The 19,931-nt window shown below is 40.2% G+C and overlaps 1 protein-coding gene across 4 annotated transcripts in view; it reads left to right on the forward strand.

The window, feature by feature from the left end:
- Positions 1-19,931, forward strand: part of LOC135714514 (uncharacterized) — a 110,337-nt gene that overhangs the window by 1,485 nt on the left and 88,921 nt on the right. The window lies entirely within an intron of this gene.

The raw sequence follows: 19,931 nt of genomic DNA on the forward strand, positions 1-19,931 counted from the left end.
TTACGGGATACATATAGAAACCCTAAAAAATATCATCTTTGTAAAATTGGTACAAATGGTTGCTTTTATTATTACAGAACTGGCCTATTAAACAATTTGTTTGTTCTTGTTTCTGAAATCGATAATATCTTAGAAAAAAATTTAGTCCCCATCTCATACATATTTTTAAAACTTTTGGCGAATGGAAGTTGTTACCATTATAGTCTCTATATTCATTGTCTGGCGGATAGAATTTCGATCTATCAAAAAGTGGAACCAATTCAATATATTTTAGACCAACAAATGAAAAGGTACTATCAACATTTATAAACAAACGTTGATTATTCTTTCCACGCCAATCAAACGCAAATTACCCGCATCATCGGATAGGGGAAACTTTCCACAACCCGAAGATGGTATTAGTTTGCGTAGGCGAGCCTTGAGTCACGAGAAAATGGTTTCCGACGTTTTGTTCGCAATAGCTGATGTGCTCTTTTCTGTTGTTAGTCGTGATTTGCTCGATTGGTTCCGCTATTTGACAGCTCAATTAGTTCCCGAGATTCTATCCGCCAAACCCAAGACGCCAAACTATGAATATAGCGACTATAGTTACCATACCATCAGAAGTTTCGAGATAAAGTTTGTATTGTTGGATTAAAGATTAAATAATCGATTTCAAATTTTAAATTCAATTTCTTTTTAGGCAATACATAAGGCATCAATATCTGGTCTTTTTCTGAACACGCTAACATTGTATATGATTGCAAACATCTGCATTTCGACTTTAAAAAATAATGGTGTTTATACGGATTCTTTATGACAACTCGCTCATACGAAAAATCGTTTGGCTGCATCATTTGAGGATTATTTATTTAGTAGTATGTTGTTGTGTAGAGTAAATGTAGGTATTTTGTACCTAACGTTCGTTTTGTTAGTATAGTTAGCTGGGGTTATTCCGAGAGTCGAAGTGACTTTTGTCACTAGTGAAGTGACAAAAATTCACGTCAGGGTGACGTGACTCTCCATTTGCAACCCCGAGCATATTGATTCTTATACATTTTAGCCAGTTTCAATCTATGGTTTTACCAATGTTTACCCATTTTATCAATGCCCAAAAAAGAGTAGGTACGGAGAACAGTGAGAGAAGAGCTATTTTTCCGTTTTATGACACTCATATTTTTCCTACACCGAAAGTGGATGTCCATGGTAGACCCGGGCTGTGCCTATACTAGCTGCTATGCATTCAATGAAAACAACCAGCTGTAAACGGGAAGGCAAAAACGAGTGAAAATTTATGATTATTTGATCAGTGTTTTATTTTTTAATTTATGTAAATAATTTTTATTGCATGCTCCTTGTCCTGCTAGCTCCCTCTCACACATGAGGTTATATGGCACTGTGGGAAAAGAAGAGGAACTTTAAACCTAAACACTCTCCCAGTTTGAGCTGTATATATTCCGGTCGGTATCGGTTCACAGACATGAAGTTGTGTGTAAAGGAGAGGGCTTAATACGTATATTATACACTACCACACGGATTTTAGAGGTCTGTGTCGGCATTTCGTAAAATTTACTGAAAATTTATCATTGTAAGATTAAGTTGTTTTTTTTTCGTTATATAAGCGCACAAAAAATACATATAGCACGACACGCTAGTTATATAGCAAGGCATATAGTCAGCAGAAAAATTAGTTTTACATGCGCAAATAATTTATAAATGTGTAGTTAATCCATTTTATAACTTCATGCAGGGTTCTGTGATAGCCCTGTCAGTTAAGGTGATACGATCCAGAAACCCGGCTCTGGGGCCACTTCGCATTTTCTAGAGGTCAATTATCTGCTACCGGAAAACATACAACAACAAAACTGCTGCGATGCAGCAAATATGGTGATGCAAATTTAATCCCTGAAAGTGCAATGCAGTAGAAATTCGGCTTTTAATACTTTTTAATTGGGCCTCCGCTGTTTGGGCCTTGACCCAATTAAAAAGCAACTGAATGTCAAAATCTCATGTCAAATTAGATTTGACAATCATAAATACATTTTTCCAGGGAGTGAACTGAACATATGCGTTCAGGACTGCAAATCAAATGTAATGAATGTAAACATTTGGTATTTGTTCGAAGCATTTGAGTTTCATTTGTATTTCTAAATGAAAACACAATGTGATTTGCTTCTTCCACTCAAGTGTGATTGAATACGCTTTTTGTGAAATCTTCTCAACTACAACAAAGGATGCGTACACCCAATGAGCTGGATTACCGAGGTGAAGCAATCGTTTAGGTTGTGTGAGTAAAACCCCTGTACGATACAAGCAATTAGTGACGTCACTACTTGCGTTTACGTTGATTTTTTGGTTTACTAATACAACCATATTTCACGATCTGCTTCACCTCTCTCTGTACCTCATTGGCGTACACCCCCAACAAATTTTAGCCTTCTGTCAGTTGATCCAACTAACGAAAAAATCAACTAGCAACACTGCCAGCTAGAATGTGTAGCTAATTCTAGATAGAGCTGGAATTAGGGCGTAACAGCTTTTGTAAACAATGACTTCTTCCGATGATTTCTAGAAAGTTAAGACTTGCCAACGCAAAACAACAACACCATCGGGTAGGGGACGACTTCCCCTACCCGACGGTTATGACGGTTTGTGTGGGCATGCCTTGAGTTCATAGAAATCATCGATAAAAGTCATTGTTTACAAAGGCTGTTACGCCCTAATTCCAGCTCTATCTAGAATTGTGCGCGAAAAATAAGCCTGGAAGTGGTTACATACACGCCAAGAGAAAAACAGTTGAACTCGCATCACGGTTTTCGAAACATTCCCATTCTTTTCACTTGGCAACAGAGGACTTCTACAACAACTTCAAATGACTTCTAGCGAGACAAAAAATATTGCGGCTGTAGTAAATCATTATATCAGTGATTTTGTCAAATTATCTTAACAAAAAATAGTAGAAATTCTCATAACTAATCATTACCGAGCGTATCCCGTAACAATTTAACGCTCACTGCGTGTTTATGCTCATTTCTTCTATTATATTTTATATATTATTGCAATACCTTTCGTGGACCTTTCATAGCATCGTAATGTTTATTTACTTTGCACGATAGGTAGCCGGTTTGACAGTTCAATAGGTAGACTTGGCTTCACTCTTGGCGTGACTCATTATACACCGACTCTACTGTACACATCATCCGCCATTGTAAACCGACGTTAAGATATCTGCTGCTTATACCACAGACAGACATAAAAATTAGTACCGTTGTACTCCTTTAATCTACTGCCTCAAAATGTACAATTTGTGGTACTAGCTTAAAGCAGTACAACCAACAATCAATACGAAACTAACGATTTTAAATTGGCTCACCACTTTAGTAGCCTATTGGTCCCAAGCAAACGATTAACGTACCCTATTCTAGTTGAAATTCTATTACTACACTATGTTTGTTTTGATTCGCTATGAAAGTTTGACAGATAAAATGAGGGGTTATTGGTTTTTCCTATGTTTCGAGGAGTGAATCGATTAGCTTGGGACCGAAGATAGTACCAGAGCTGAGCCAAAAAGTTGAGCACGTTATTTCGGGACCTTCTAGTCTTACAGTTACCTCTATGGTATTACTCTCTCTATCACGCACATACACAATGTCGACCAAGCGCACTTGACCTGCCAGTATCAAAGCAAACAACGTTACAAAGCGTCCAAGAACAACCGATGAAGATGCTGATGCTAATGGAGATCCGATAACACTGGACACCGCAGTAAGAATGCTGATGAAATAGTTCACCGATACAAAGACGTTGATTGATGAAATGCGCAACGAGATAAACATCAAGATCGATGCTGTACAATCTGAGCTGGAGGATAAATTGAATGCCGTCTCGAACGACATCCACTCTCTCAAAGCTGAGTGTGCTGCTAATTTCCAAAGCTACGACGTTGCGTTGACCGAAAGGGTTGACGAAATTTCCTCAGTCATGGACAGCCTGGGGAATAGGAACGAGCTCATTTTTTTTCCTCTGTTCGGGACCTAACACTACTGCGACCAGTAAATTGATCTATTGTAGTATATCCCGTGTCCTTAGTTTAGTGCATGTCGTATTACTCCATCACTATTGAGAAATGATGAAGTATTCGATTTTTTTACAGTTGCCACTCTTGCATTTATCGCAAGGATCCGACTCTAATTGAAAGGTTCCGCTATTTATACCTTTCGGAGTGTTGAAACACCCTCCAAAGGCGCGCCCCTCTGTCAGTCAAAATTGAATTCCTTAGCAACAAAATTAAGGTATGACACCGATAATGACCATGCATCAGAACCCTAGTTTTAACCACTTCAAACTAGGGAACAACGAAGAGAAGATTAGGAATCACATAGATGAAGACAACTAACTCATTTTTGCCTTGTTTCAAGATCATCCTCGGTAGACAAAGCCGAGTCTTGTCACTATCAACAAGGCATAAAAAGTAACAAGGACTAAGATGTGTTCCTTGGATTACTGAAAAATCCTGTTCCCCTAGTTTGAAGTAGTCAGGACTAGGAATCGGTGGTAGATCTTACATCCCGTAACGTACCACGAAAAGGTGATCTACCCACGCTACGGGGCAACGAGCTCATCATAAGTGGGATCCCGTATCTCAAAGGTGAGGACCTCCTAGCGCATTTTAATGTCGTGTGTAAGCAGCTTGGAATTGACGAGCGAACGTGGCCTTCGGTCGACATCAGTCGTTTCAAAATCGGTGCTCTCTATGCCCTCGTTGAATAGCCACACTCTGATGAACATTCCCCGTGCAGTGATGAATGCATGATTTTTTTGCCGAGACGGGCACCACCGAGCAGCTCGGCAATCTATTTTGCTGGATCTCAGTGAAAATTTTGCCGAGATTCAGTTAACAAACGGGAATTTTGCCGAAATCTCCTCTAACAAACATAAATTTTGCTGAGATATCAGTAAAAATAAATGCCGAGCCTGCTCGGTGGTGCCGATCTCGGCAAAAAAAATCTAAGTGTGTAGGAGGTCAACCAAACTGGACGAAGTAAGAAACCTGCTTCAAGACTCCAACGTTAGCGTAGCATGTTTCACCGAATCCTGATTGACACCAAAAGTTAGTAACCGCAGCATTCCCATTCCTGGATATAAAATCTTACACAACGACTGACTGTACAGGCGTGGAGGTGGAATTGTTATCAAAGATCACTTACGGTGTAATAACATTTTTGGGGCAGTACTACAACTCGATTTAAAAGACAAAACAGAGTGCCTAGCGTTGGAGCTGCGATTTGACGCGGAAAAACAACTGATTGTAGCCGTTTAAAATCCCCCAGAAAACGACTGTTCAGGTTTTCTTGCCGATAAATTAGCCGACTTTGCCGCACGTTACGAAACCATTTTGCTTATTGGAGATTTCAAGACAGACTTGAACCCCCGAAACAGTAAGCGAGCACACTTCGAAACAGTACTTCAGTTTTTTGCGTTGACGTCTGTTGGTGACGAGCCAACCTTCTTTCACCATACGGAATGCTCGCAGTTGGATCTGTTTATCACAACCTGCGATTCTGCGCTTTAATCAGGTTAGTTTCCCTGCACTTTCGCAACATGATCTGATTTTCGGTTCTTTGGATTTTAATAGTTCGCCTGCACCTATAATTCAAACGTATCGTGACTATGTCAATTTCGACGCTCCGGTTTTGGAATGCGGTTTTGGGTTGCATGGGACAATATGTACTCCATTGACGGGGTGACGATTTACTCGATTTCTTCAACAGTCATCTCAAACGGATCCATGATCAGTGTTTCTCGCTTCGAACAAACAGCGGCCGCATGCAAAATAACTCGTGGTTTGATTATAATATCAGGAAGTCAATACTGGAACGCGATTTAGCCTACAAGGACCGGCTGAATGCATCGTCGAATTCAAAGTTACAACGATATAAAGCACTGAGGAATCAAATCAACGCGTTGATCAAGGACACCAAAGCACGTTACCTGCGTCGCTTCTTAGACGACAGGATCCCAACCAAAACTCTGTGGAAGCGGATCAAAACTCTTGGTGCTGGTAAGGAACAAGCGTCAGCGGACTGTGAATTCGACCCACACGAAATAAACCGAGTGTTGTTGGTAAGCTACACCAATAGTACATCCCAAGACATACCAACGATGTACGATGATTTGGCGACCACAATCGACAAGAAAGGGTCCGCCATATTGCTCCTGTTAGATTTTTCCAAGGCCATTTACAATTCCGCATCGAAAACTATGTTCGAAACTCGTGACGAAGTTCAATTTTTCCCCTGGTGCAGTATGCCTCGTCGATTCGTACCTATTTGAAAGAACTCAAACTTTCTTTTGTGACATCTGGCGTACCACAAGGGTCAGTGATCGGCCCTTTGTTGTTTTGCTGCTACATTAACGATCTCCCAACGGTGCTAAGATGGTGCTCAATTCAAATCTATGCTGACGACGTTCAACTATATATAAGGCGGTTTGGCCCGTGTGTTCGTGAGCTAATAAGAATGGTGAACGAAGACCTTGAGAGAGTTGCTGAAATGTCTGATTGGAGTGAGATGGACTAATTAATCAGCAATGCGGGAAAATCTACGCTTGTCTGCGCACGCGGCACCCACGAATGTTCGGCTTAAGATGTTCAAACCTCTAATACTGCCGCATTTTCTGTTTGGAGATCTTCTGCATGTATACCCCAGCGCGAACTCCATGGGCAGGTTACGAGTTGCACTTAATAGCTGTGTCCGTTTCGTCTATGGGCTTGACCGGTACGCAAGAGGGAGTCATCTCCAGCCAAACTTGATCGGTTGCTCGTTGCAGAATTTGTATGAATACCGATCTTGTGTCTTTTTGTGGAAACTTTCCAAAACGTGTTCCCCACCAGCGCTCTTCCAGAATTTGATCCCGTTTCAAAGCCGTCGATCGCAAAATTTGATCCTTCCACCGAGATCTCAATGAAACTTTTTTTTGCCGAGATTTGCACAGCCGTGCACGGTAGAAAAAAAACTAGAAACTGTGTAGAAAACTTGAAGAGGCAGTGCAAGTGCCTATGATTTATGGACGCTGGATCGTATCACCTTAAGGTGTGGTACTACCAAGTCGGCGGCGGCGGATTCGATTCCAAGCCTGGTCTTGAAAATCTTTCGGGTTGTAAATTTTCTCGACTTCCCGGGTATAGAGTATTATTTTGTTTGCCACAAAATATACAAATTTGTGTTGGCATACAAATCTCCCAATTAATAACTTTGGAAGTGCCTAAAAGAACACTAAAGCTTCGATCAGACTAGACAGTTTCTCTGTCGCAGTTTGTTTGTCACATACTTGTCATATTTGACTGTTGACCAACGTGATCACACTACCTATACTGCAACAAATCGGCATGTCCGGTTTATTGGATCCATCTCATAACATAGCAATGTTAGAAGGTTCATTCATTCTATGTGATGATTGATAGACTCCATTGGAGTATCAGTTAAAAACTACAACTGCGGTATGGAATGCTTTCTGTTGTAATTTCACATACTTAGAATATGACATTCCTTTCCTTTTGAACGTAGATAGCGATGAGAAAGATGTTCATGAATATTGTCCGATATATTTTATAGTGAAGAACTGTTGATATGTCATGGGTGACTTTGCACTATAAAAAAATACTTGCGTCTGTGATGAATATTACTCACTAAAAGATATATCTTATATGACAATCATGTATATTTTATCAAAAATTATTGAAATAATTTTCAATGTTATATTACACTAATTGATCATGATAAATAATAAAAGCAAAATTGTTAGTCCAACTAAATATTCCTAACAATAGTGTATTGAATAATCTTTATTTTTTACTGTCCCATAAAAAAGGAGTTCCGGAAAAGAATGTATTAAGTTAGAAAAAAAATATTCTACTGCAATATTTACTTTGCTAAGATTCTAATTGAAAGCCTTCTTCTTCTTCTTCTTCTTCGCATTTCAAGCTTATTGCATATCGCATATTAGCTTATTGCGTGCTCTCAACTTAGTGGTCTAGATGCACTTCCACAGTTATTAATTGGGAGCTTTCGATGCCTGTACCATTTTTGCATTGGTATAATTGTATGGCAAGTCCAATCATACTTCTATGCCCAGGGAAGTCGAGAAATTTTCCAACCCGAAAAATTCCTAGACCGGACCGGGAATCGAACTCAGCCACCTCGAGCATGGTCTTGCTTTGTAGCTGCGCCTTTACCGACTGAGCTAAGGGAGGCCTTCTTCACGGCTTATCCAGATTCCAGCACTATTACTGGAACTTCATGAACCAGTTCCATGGATTCGTATAATGTAGAGGTTGTTTTTTGCACACAGAGGCATTAAGAAAGATTTAAACAAACGACACCACAGAAACGGAACATAAATTTGTCAGTGCACTATTTTTCTTCACTCTAGCAAAACGAGCATAAAGTTGTACTACATTTCATGTCAGGAGAGTTGTTATTACTTCATGCTAATTGAACGAGTAAGAGACGGTATGAGAAAAGTGTATTTTTCTGTTTGGCCCCATATCTTCTTTCTTTTATTTAACGTCGGTCTCTGTTCCGCAATCTAGTGCCAATCACCGACGGACATCGATTGCCATCCATTGACGGCAATCGAATGTGTAGGAAGGCAGCTTCCACACCTGCGTAGGATATCGCACCCATTCAACACACATGGGCCGGGACCAACGGCTTTACTTCCCTTCCGAAGGAAGACGTGACCAGAGATTTTTATGCCTCAGAAAAATCCCACCGACCTCGGCTGGGATTGAACCCAGACCCATTGGGGGTGTTAGAAAGCAGTCACGCTTACCACTACACCATCGGCGCCGGCTGTTTGGCCCCATATACGGCTAGCTAGTTTAGCTAATTAATTATATCTTAACTCATGCGTATGATTAAAAAACTGTGAACAGCAAAGTTTAAGGAAATTAATTGGGCTTTTTGTTAAAAATATTTTCAAGATTGAACACTTACGAATAACATCTCAAAAGAGCGAAAATTTGTCAAATTATGCGATAAGTGAATTTTAACCTACGAGTATCTCTAAAATAACAACTTTGGGCAATTTAAGCATTATGAGCTTTTTTGTTCTAAATTTAATGTGTTTTAATATTAACACTATTTCAAAGATATTCGATAACTCTAAGTAGTATTTTGGAAAATAGTACTTTTTTCAATAATTCATAACTTTTTTAATTATGATTTGCCCAGCAAATACACAGTGTCAATAGGTATTTCTTTACATAAGCTACAAAATAAATCTAAAAAAAAAACTAATTTAAAAAAAATATGCAATTTGAGTAATATTAATTTTTTTTTGATAATTTTGTTTTTTTTTGTAAAAAAATTATAATTTTTTACAGTGTATATTTTTTTCTTGGAAGGCACAATACTTGTCCGCAACTTCTTCTAAGACACCATCTCGATCAAACAAAACGTTCACGAGATATATGTTTTTCTATTGATGCGTATCATTTTTGCATAAGCCCTTTTCAAGTGTTAGTCGTGTGCAAAACTAGGGAACCATATATGTAAAATGGCATGTTGGGCAATAACAAACAACTGTGCAAAGTTTCATCATAATCATAAAAGGTCGATCCGAAACGATTTGCGAATCTGTGTGAAACTGCTCATAATAGAAATTTCGACAAAAGTGCTAATATGATGCGATATAAATTCTCAAGTGAATTGAAGAACACGATATATAGGTATTTGACCCTAGTAGGAAATTGGCAACTTCTCTGGGGCACTCGGAACAAAATAATCGAATGGACAAGGAATTTTCGAATTATCAATGTGCTAATTAGTTGGCCATTTTCAACCAGCCCGTCAATTTCCGGTAAGCGCAAAAGTTGGCTAGTTTGTATAAAAATCGACCTATTGTGCTAATTTAAAGGCCACCACTGTAAGTTACTGATCTACGACTGAATTAATATGTATTGATCTTTTGCATTCTGGCGAAACAAATTTTTAGCGATGAAAGCTCCTGCCCAAAAAGGCTATCAATGTATATTATCTTCGTTAGAGGTAAACCAAATGAAAATTTGTATAACATTTTATATGCATGTATTTCAGTATATTATTTAATTTGATAACAACAGTGACACGTCAGACAAATTTTCATGTAATATAAAAAATGTAATTAGGTAATGAAAATAATTTAGTTTTATTTTTGTTATCTTCTGATTGATGTTGACCTTTTTCAACGCTAGATGGTGCGTGAAGCAATATTTTTCTAATAGAGATTAGTGACGTTTAACGCACGCACACTTGCGTATGCATCGCCGTGTACAGTTGTTTATTATTTTCCTTTGGCTAACCTAAAAAATGTATGAAATTAGACCTAAGGTGCCTGAGTTTGACAGCGTTTTGTTATGTATTTTCCTCGGATGTTCACTAACACGCTCTCACAAATCGCACCAACACAACCGGGCGTGAAAATCTCAATAGCTATTGTCTGTTGCAGTGGTGACTGGATTTTTGGGAATATTTTGATTCGCACTTTGATGGTACGCTGACGAAAAACAACAAACTTTTTGGTTATTTCACGCCTACACGGTAAGAAAAAAGTACCCAACGGCCAGTTCACTTTTACCTACTTTAAACTAGTTTGTCTCCTTTTCTCCTACTAATATTGTCAAAATGGACGAGCAAAACCACCCAACAGGGGTAGTAAAGTGTGGGAACCCAACGTTGAGTAGAATCATATTCACCTACTGTTGGGTACATCTAACTTACTTTTGGTTAAAAAGCCAGTGGAAAATTCCATACGAACACAAGTAATTGAAAATTACTTTGACCCGTTTTATCTACTTTTGGGCTCCTGCACTATAGTGCCGAAATGAGTGAAAAGAACTTAATTTTGGGTACTTTTTTCTAACCGTGTTGAACGCTATTGAGTTTAACACATTTGAAAACAATAAAGGTGTACCATTTGAATTTAAACACGTCTCAAAATCATTTTCAATCTAATTCATACTTGGAAAACCATATAATTGTTCACAAATAAGTAATTAAGAATTGTTTGCAAAATTGCAAATATTTTGCAAAAATTTTTTTACACGTGTTTCGAGTAGAATCCAATGAGAGTGAAAAAATCGTGTTTTGTGACTCGAACAGACAATCAAAAGCCAATGTTTTTGTATTCACTTCGGATAAGCATAACTGTCACTTTGACAACTCTATCTGTCATACGCATGGCCCGCACTTTCAAAGTGCGAAGTCCAGTAAGGTGCAAAATGCGCAATATTGCAATGTATGGAAAACGCATGACTAGAAAATAATGTTAATATAATATATTTGATACAGCTCTATATTTATCAATCAAACATTGCTGTCAAATATATAAAAGATCCTTAAACTGATTCATCGATTCAGCAGACAATCCTGCAATTGGCGTTGACGGCTACTCTGTAGCTCTTTACTCCTATGGTAAATTTCATAAGCAAACGTCAGACTGTGCGTGAAACATGGTGGACTTCGTACTATCCTATCGCTCCATCGAAAATTCCCATAAGTGCCATGTCACTGGACGATTTTTCGTCGTTTCCGTCAACGCCAATAAAGTACGCATAAAAAGACAATTCGAAGGACATCTCGGTTGACGGCACCTGCCTCTGGGCCATATGGTATACTGTATGGATGTTCCCATTTCCTCTCCTACGCGCATCAATGCATAAAATAAAAGAACGTGTGCTGCATTAAGCAAACCCCACACGCATCAATATATTGACGCGAAGGGGAATTATTGACAATAATATTGATGATGTGAATTCAGAAATATTGTCAATCTCGATATATTGACGTCAATATAGAATGTATTGACAATACGATTATTGTCAATAAAAGTAATCGTGTAGGGTCCACTTTACGCCTTACTTTATCTATATACATACCTACCTACATGACACGGCGGATTAAGCCCAAGAGAGGGAGAGAGAGAGAAATAAGACGCTGTGAGAGAAGTTCAAACGAATACGAATGAGATAAGGTACACCGGGGAAAGTGGACCTAAAAATTTGGTAGTTCAGCATTTTGTGTTTGTGCAATCTACAATAATCATTCATTTAAATTTTTCAAAGCGCAATAATTATCTGTGGGTATCCCTGCACAAGTATATCAACATCAAAAACCAAATATTAATATAAAAAACAAATCTGGAAATTATATTCAAAACATGCACAATAGACCTGTGTACTAGTGAGCTGGAGTTCACGGACTAAAACAAATTTGAATCAACAGCAGGGCCCTGTTAGCTAATTTTTTTTTTTCTTTTGATTTGTTTTCCGTGCTGAGCGCCAATGCTACCGACGCCAGGGAGGCAGCTCCCACACCTGGACCCTACCTATCGACCCATCAACTCATGAACCGGGGACCAACGGCTTTACTTCCCGTCCGAAGAAAGGCGTGATCAGAGATGTTATGCCTCAGAACATCCCGGCGGCGCCGACTGGGATTGAACCCAGGCTTGCTGGGGTGAGAGGTAATCACGCTTACCACTACACCACCGGCGCCGCTGTTAGCTAAAAATGAACACATGAATAACATAACAACGTAACATTTTAAAAGGGCATATCGACTTTTGTACACAACACTTGTGTTTTTCGTGAACCGAAGTACGCCCATGCAAACTAACAACATCATCGAGTAGGATAAATTCTCCCCCTTTCTGTGATGCTCTTGGTTTGCGTGGGCGTAATTTGGTTCGCGTGTAAAGAGCCTAAATAGTTTTGTTTACAAAAGCGGATAGGCCCTTTTCAAATGTTGTGTCATTTTTTTTCATTGAGTGAACCAATAGTGCTTCACGTTCCCCGTTCACCGGGGCCAGTGGGACCCATTTTAGATATTGAATATAACTATCTAAAAATAGAAACTGGTGACAGTAGATCAACAGTAAATATAATGTTTCATATGAATATGTGCAATATTGTGCAATATGTGAATATTTTTTAAAATGAATCTTACAAAAATACCGTAACGTTTTGTAAAAACAGCACTTCGCATACGAACATAACATAATAAATTATGTAAACAGAGTCAAAGGAAGCACTATATGAGGAGAGGTACGTAAAGTTAGTGGCGCGGTAACCATAGTACGGTGATAGAGGAAATGCTTCACCAAACCTGAGCGTCTGTTCACCATGGAGGTGCGGCTCAAAACGGCATCTGTTCTCCATGTTAGGAGCGGCTGATCACCGTCCTAGTGGCAGCGTGGGACTCTAAACAGAGCTGTACACGATGGTCCCCTGGCGAGACAGGGGGTTAGGGCAGGCCTAACAAGCCACCCTGAAAAAAAAACAAAGTTGCAAATACTGAAGAAAGAAATACGGATCGGAACAATCGGCACAGACCTACGCGACGAAATAAGGACTACGATTGGAAACTCGGAACAAGGAACTGCAAATCGCTCAACTTCCCGGGCTGCGATAGGTTAATCTATGACGAACTTCAACCACGCAACTTCGAAGTCGTAGCACTGCAGGAACTTTGCTGGACGGGACAAAAGGTATGGAAAAGCAGGCATCGAGCGGCTACTTTCTAACAGAGCTGTGGCACCACCAACGAGCTGGGAACCGGCTTTGTAGTGCTGGGTAAGGCAGCCGATCAACGCGAAGATGTGCAAGTTGAGGATTAAGGGCCCTTTCTTCAACTACTGTATCATCAACGTGCACTGCCCACACGAAGGGAGACCCGACGACGAGAAAGAAGCGTTCTATGCGCAGCTGGTGTACGACGGCTGTTCGCAACGGGACGTCAAAATCGTTATCGGCGACATAAACGCTCAGGTAGGACGGGAGGCAATGTATAGACCGGCAAAACAGCCTGCATGCCGTATCGAACGACAACGGCCAAAGATGCGTGAACTTTGCAGCCTCTCGGGGTATGGTAGTTCGAAGTACCTTTTTCCCCCGCAAGGATATCCACAAAGCCACCCGCAAGGATATCCACAAAGCCACACAGAAAACCAAATCGATCACGTTCTTATCGACGGGAAATTCTTCTTCGACATTATCAACGTCCGCACGTACCGCAGTGCGAACATAAATTCGGACCACTATCTAGTTGCAGTATGCATGCGCTCAAAACTCTCGACGGTGCATAACACCCGTCGAAGTCGAACGCCGCGACCCAACATTGAGCAACTACCGAGGGGTACACTGCTCTCGAGAATGAATCGAAAATACGTTAATGAAAAAAATACACAAAAAATCATCATTAGGTACTTGTCATTACTCAAAAAAATGCAACAAAATACAAAATTCGGAAAAAAAAAAATACAAAAATATTCAACGAATAACAAAAATACACGATAATTCGTCATTTGCACGAAAAAATCGAAAATATGTACAATCAAAATGCTGAATTCGAACAAAATGCGTAAATTTATTATTTTGTATTTTAATCCGAGCTCGAATCACAAAACAATGCATTAATGAGTAGAATTTCGCCCATTTTTAAGAAAAGTGCCTTAAATCATTTAGGGTTTTTGATCTAATTTCCGTCCTACTAAGCACAACCCGCGCTTAACCTCTCTTTTCTGAACGAGTTTAAACAAAAATTAATTAATTAATTAATTTATCTTTATTAGGGAGGCTTTCAGCCTTGGGCTGGTTCGCCTCCAAGTTTAAACAAAAAAATAAATATTTCTGTCAAAGATGACTTGCAAATTTATTCACCTTTCCATACGTACCGTTGGATTTGATAAAGAGTCACAAATTGTTGAGATATTGTCTAAAATCTAACACTGCTTCTTGTTTCTAAATTCGTTCTACGAGTTTCAATTCCGTCCTAACGCATTGAAACGCCATTAGATTTTCTTCGTCCTACGGATAAACGTAGAAAAAGGGGATTCGCTAGGAGCGCTTCTTTTGTTTTGAGAACAATGAGCGCAAATATTCATACAATGCGCTCTAATAGGATTTATGTTGTAGCTAATGAACTAACGCATCGGAACAAACCTATTATTGATTTGTGCACGGTGAAATCATTGATATTATTGATCTTTTCTGATCGTCTACGTAGACAATTTAGGGGGGGGGGATGGCTATTATCCGCGGCCCATACAAATTTAAAAAAAAAATGTCTGAACAATTTTCTACGCATTGTTATAAGGGGGGGCGAGGAAACCCAAAAAACTGTCTACGTAGTTAATGAACAGTCCCTAATGAATTAATGAGTTAAGCCTCTTTTCTTTAAAATGGGTGAAGTTCTACTCATCAGTGGGTATTTTAAAGTTAGCGTGTGTTGTGCATTTGTCAAACAAAACGTCAACATGGTGAGTTTGATCCGTTTGATCCTCGGTTCGAGTGGTGAACATAAACACTGAAATAACAGAATTTTATAACTGATTTTCAATACATTACCCTAATAACCGGGTACCATACACTAACGCTTTCATAGATGGTACGACCATACCACATAAAGTTGGGATGATATCCCGAATTGGTGGTTAGGCGCTTCTTATGGTTATTGTTTATGCGGGTAATGCTTAAAAATACACTTTTATTTTTCTAATACACAAAAAAATACATTATTACACAAAATACACGTTTATTCGATAAAAAATACTTCAATACGTTCATCGATACGTTGGCCTGAATCGAAAATACACAAGTGAATCGCCTTTCGGCAACTACGGGACGCCGGAGTTTCCCAGGACTACGCGCAGCAGCTGGAAGTCGCACTACCCACGGAAGAGCAGCTTGGCGCAGCTTCTCTTGAAGATGGCTGGAGAAACATCCGTTCCGCCATAGGTAGAACTGCTGTAGCGGCACTAGGTACTGCAATCCCGGACCGAAGAAATGACTGGTTTGACGGCGAATGCAAACTGTTAGTAGATGAGAAGAATGCAGCACGGGCGAGAATGCTGCAATACCGCACGAGATTGAATGTGGAGCGATACAGACAAGCGTGGAACAGACAAAACTCGGTTTTCCGAAGTAAGAAGCGTCAGCAGGAAGACCGAGATTGCGAGGCGATGGAAAATCTGTACCGCGTAAACGACACACGGAAGTTCTATGAGAAGCTAAATAGTTCGCGCAAAGGCTACGCCGATATGTGCAAGAACTTGGAGGTAACCTTCTCACAAACGAGTGTGAGGTGATTGAGAGGTGGAAGCAGTACTATGGCGAGCACCTCAACGGTGAAGCAGCAGAAAACGAAGGTGGCACGGCAACAGACCTTGGAGCACGCGCAGAAGATGACAGGCTACCGGCCCCTGATCTTCAAGAAGTTGAGGAGGAGATCGGTCGGCTGAAGAACAACAAAGCAACTGGTGTAGATCAACTACCAAGTGAGCTATTAAAATAAGGTGGTGAAGCACTGGTTAGAGCGCTGCACTGGGTAATTTCCAAGATTTGGGAGGAGGAGATATTACCGGAGGAGTGGGTGGAAGGTGTCGTATGCCCAATCTACAAAAAGGGCGACAAGTTGGATTGCTGCAACTACCGCGCGATCACACTGCTGAGCGCCGCCTACAAGGTACTCTTCCAAATGCTATGCTGCCGCCTGTCACAATTTGCAAGAGAGTGCGTGGGGCAATACCAGGCGGGATTCATGGGTGCCCGCGCTACCACGGACCAAATTTTCGCGATTCGGCAGGTTCTGCAGAAATGCCGCGAATACAACGTGCCCACACATAATTTGTTCATCGATTTCAAATCCGCATACGACACAATCGATCGAGATCAGCTAAGGCAGATTATGCACGAGTACGGATTTCCGGATAAACTGACGCTATTGGTTAAGGCGACGATGGATCGAGTGATGTGCGTTGTTCGAGTATCGGGGACACTCTCGAGTCCCTTTGAATATCGAAGGGCAAGGTGATGGACTTTCGTGTCTGCTGTTCAACATCGCGTTAGAAAGTGTGATCAGAAGAGCTGGGATAGACACGAGTGGCACGATATTCAGGAAGTCCATCCAGCTCCTTGGTTTCGCCGATGACATTGACATTATGGCATGGAACTTTGAGATGATGGCGGAAACGTACATCAGACTGAAGGCTGAAGCTAGACGGATTGGACTTGCTATCAACGCATCAAAGACAAAATACATGAAAGGAAGAGGTTCTAGGGAAGACAATGTTAGCCTCCCACCCCGACTTCAAATTGACGGTGACGAAATCGAGGTGGTCGATGAGTTCGTGTATTTGGGCACACTGGTGACCGCCGAAAATGATACCAGCCAGGGTTACTTGCACTCACTTGCTATAAAACAATGGTTTTCTAAATTATGAGATCATTAGATGATACAATGATATGCTGTACTTGTAAGTAACAAGAAAAAGGTGTAAAGGATGTGTTTGACTCATAAAACCTGTCAATTTTGCTTTCAGAGCGTCACAATCGGCGATCTTATGATTCGCGAGCGTTCACTCTGAGTGAGCGCTCACGAATCGTTTAATCGCCGATTGTGACGCACTGAAAGCAATTTTGACAGGTTTAATGTGTCAAACACATTCTTCACAACCTCTTCTTGTAACTTACAAGTACTAATTATCATTATCACATCTAATGTTTTCATAATTCGGAAACACAATTTTTTTATAGCAAGTGAGTGGAAGTAACCCTGATACCAGCAGAGAAATTCAAAGACGCATTATGGTAGGGAATCGTGCCTACTTTGGACTCCCGAGGACGCTCCGGTCGAATAAAATTCGCCGCCGCACGAAGTTAACTGTCTACAAGACGCTGATTAGACCGGTGGTCCTCTACGGCCACGAGACCTGGACTATGCTCGTGGAGGACCAACGCGCCCTTGGTGTTTTCGAACGGAAGGTGTTGCGTACCATCTACGGTGGAGTGCAGATGGATGACGGATCGTGGAGGAGGTGAATGAACCACGAATTGCACCAGCTGCTGGGAGAACCATCCATCGTCCACATTGCAAAAATTGGGCGACTACGGTGGGCTGGGCACGTCGTAAGAATGCCGCACGACGACCCAGTGAAAATGGTTCTAGAAAGCGACCCAACAGGAACAAGAAGAAGAGGCACGCAGCGGGAAAGGTGGATCGACCAAGTAGAAGGTGACCTGCGGACCCTTCGCAGACTACGAGGCTGGCGAACTGTGGCCATGGATCGGGTAGAGTGGCGGACAGCAGAGGAAACAAGGCCTTAGCCTGATTGGTAAGGTAAGTAACGTAAAGTTAGTGAATTCATAGATCAAATAAATGGTCACAGTGCTAAAGTGGCCAACAAAAGCCTCTCGTGATGAGGCTATGAATAAAGGCGTTTAGATTACATATACATAAAAGTTAAAATATGTTTGATTCATTTATATATTATTGTAGTCAATGCAAATTTGTTGAAATGAAGATTTATTGATCAGAAAAGATCTCTAAACATAGCTTTTACAGTTTCAGAAAATACGAGAAGCGATACTATTTATTTCAAACATTTTGTTTTGATAGGTCTCACTTGTCCCGGGTGCTGCAAACTACCGTAGATTCTGGAACTCGTGTACTATTGATGCAAACTAGAGTCGGTGTATAATAAGTAACGCCAAGTCTACCTATTGAACAGTCAAACCGGCTACCTATCGCGCAACCAACCAAACATTACGAAACAATGAAACTCCACTAAAGGTATTGCAATAAAATATAAAATATAATCGAAGAAATTAGCATAAACACGCAGTGAGCTTTAAATTGTCATGGGATACGTTTGGTAATGATCAGTAATGAGAATTTTCAATATTTGTTGTTAAAATAATTCGACAAAATCACTACAACCGTAAATTTGCTTTCTCGCTAGAAGTCATTTGAAATTGATGCAGAAATCCTCTGTTGCGTTACTCACGCGTCTCTTATACACAGACTCTAATGCAAACTATCTAAAACTTGTAATTGATTCGTGTAACTTTCTTCAATATAATTCTGGTAATCATCTGCTACAAGCCTTTCTCTAGTAAATGTTTACAAAAAAGTATCTGCATAAAGATGAGTGTGCCCAACTTTCTTTCCTAGTTAAAGGTGATATGTTGCCAAAACAAATTGTAAACAATAATATTTTTTGTATCCAATGTATGCTTTGTTACAACAACTTTCATTTTCTGACGGGATTGACCCTATAGATTGCTGATAAAATGAGTTATATCCAGCGTTCCCACTCACCCCGTATTCTCACTTGCCCCAATGTACCTTACTACATACTTTGTTAATGAACTTTGTGTACGGCTTTCAAGAAGGAATGTCAATAAAAATAATAATCATCTTTTCTCCCTCTCCAATGTTTGCCTTCTTTGTCCAGTCCCATGACACGTCTCACGATATCGAATGCTGTATGTCCATTATCGCCAAGTCGAAAAAATATTTTTTTATTACATGGAAAATAAGCACCGGGACTGGAAACGACGGTGCATGTAGAATTTCAAACTCTCACAATTACAATACTGTTTAACTGGGACTTGGTCCAGGCCTTTTGAATCCTTATCCATATTAAACTACTTGCACACAAGAAGAGTATATGCCCATTGGACTAAAAATAGGAAACCCTCTTGAACGTCATCAAGAGGATAAACTTTGACGATGCTTTCAAGCAAACCAGTGCTGAAACCTTCCCCTTTTGAGTACGATACACAAGCATTATTGTGCAAGTAGTCAGACTCTTATTTCTCGAAACCGTCTGTAGGCACCATTCAGCAACAAAAACGAAAGGGGTTAAACTAATGGCTGTTATCAGATTTCTGCTTTTGATTGGGCTTCAGGTTCATGGTTCGTTATCATCTATCATTATATACCGTACTATTTTAAAGATTCGTTCGATGATCGCAAGTCTGGCTATTCTAACATTGTGAATCGCACACTTGCAGCCGCGCCTGTATTGTCTATGTTAAAGGCCCGCGCACAATGCATTCTTATTTGATAAGTTGCGAAAAATGACAAAATAATCTACCTTAAGGTATTCAAAAATAGGTTAATATTATTGGC

Source organism: Ochlerotatus camptorhynchus, unplaced genomic scaffold (assembly GCF_037179485.1).
Source record: "Ochlerotatus camptorhynchus isolate MF236.1 unplaced genomic scaffold, CSIRO-AGI_Acam_v1.1 ptg000657l, whole genome shotgun sequence".
NCBI classification, from domain to species: Eukaryota; Metazoa; Arthropoda; class Insecta; order Diptera; family Culicidae; genus Ochlerotatus; species Ochlerotatus camptorhynchus.